This window comes from Tupaia chinensis, unplaced genomic scaffold (assembly GCF_000334495.1).
Source record: "Tupaia chinensis unplaced genomic scaffold, TupChi_1.0 Scaffold145280_1, whole genome shotgun sequence".
Taxonomy (NCBI): Eukaryota; Metazoa; Chordata; class Mammalia; order Scandentia; family Tupaiidae; genus Tupaia; species Tupaia belangeri.
The window spans coordinates 221,050-222,620 of NW_006205141.1; the positions used below are offsets into that span (position 1 = coordinate 221,050).

Below are 1,571 nucleotides of genomic sequence, written 5' to 3' on the forward strand. Positions count from 1 at the left end.
CAACTTATTAACGGTAGTGAATGCTAACCAAAAAAAAAAAAAAAAAAAAACAGAAATGTATCATACAGATTCAAATGCACATGTCCAAGGGGGATTTTTTTTTTCACCTCCTTGAGATTTCTTTTAAGCTTATAGTAAAGATACATTCAAGCTTGGTTACAAAAATAAAACATGCATAATTTTTCATTTGCCAGCCAAGCACAGTTATTTTATACAGACTGTATATTTTAAAGTATACTCTCAGATATGGCCTCTTACAGTATTTAAGATATATAGCAAGGACATGGCTGATTTTTTTTAAATAAAAAAATTGGCACTAATAAGTGGGTTTATTGGTCTTTTCTAATTGTATAATTTAATTTAGTACAAAGTTTGTAAAATATCAGAGGATATATATATATATTGTTTCTACGACATGGTATTGCATTTATATCTTTTTACTACAGTGATCTGTGACAGCAGCAGCTTCATGTTGTATTTTTTTTACTGAAATTGTAAAATATCCATCTTAAAGACATCAACTATTCTAAAAATTGTGTACAGGATATTCCTTTAGTGGTGGAATTAAAATGTACGAATATTTGCTTTTTCAAAAAATGTATTTTCTGTTAAAGTTTAAAGATTTTTGCTATATATTATGGAAGAAAATGTAATCGTAAATATTAATTTTGTACCTATATTGTGCAATACTTGGAAAAAAAACGGTATAGAAGTATTTTGAGTCAGTATCTTACATGCTGAGGGACTGAAACAGTTTATATTAAGTTTGCATTAAAATTATTTAAAATTAAGAAAAAATAAAAAAATTGAGTTATAAATGGAAAACCACATGATGTGCTTGCTCTGCCAAATGAAAAGCGCAGCAGAGGCAAAGATGGAGATGTCCTAGGTGAGGGAAGAAGAGACCAATTAGCAGGAGAAAGTATAAAGGGACTGAAAAGTGTTTTGTCATAGAGAAAAAAATTAGAATAGACAAGAAAAAATGAGAGAGAGAGAGAGACTTTGCCTACCTGACTAGCACTGGAGTCTGGAAGGGGAGGTCCTGGAATGTGGGCTTCACAGTGATAGGTATTTTTAATGCCATTTTTTTTCTTCTGAAAAAATATTTTTTTTATTAATTTACATTCATTCCCTGAGCATCATCACAACATACAAAATGTGGTTTCCCATCTTGAATAAACTGGGTAGTGGCTTAATCATGCATGTTATCATCCATAATATTCCATTTCTACTTTCATATCTATATGTTTTTTACCCCATGTCTGACCCTCTGCCCTATTCCACTGTCTTATTCCACTAACTCTGCTGTCTACAGTTATCTTCAATTCCTTTTCCCCCAACATTTCGTTGATCACACAATATCATAAGTAATCTAATTACTTACAATAGCAAGTTCAGCTGATGGTTTCAAGAAAAGCAGTTTTGAACTGGTAAGGATATTTCCTTAAAACTTAAGGCCTAGAAACAGGTTAGTATTCTGTTCAAATAGTAGGTACATGAATCCATTGACAGCTCAAGACAGGACAAAAATCCTTAAAACTGGAAAACAAAGCTTAGAAGAAAAGCAGCAA

General features: G+C 31.3%; 1 pseudogene; it reads right to left on the reverse strand.

Annotated features, from left to right (window-relative positions):
- LOC102486875 (vomeronasal type-2 receptor 116-like) overlaps positions 1-1,571 on the reverse strand; it is a 23,931-nt pseudogene that overhangs the window by 13,533 nt on the left and 8,827 nt on the right.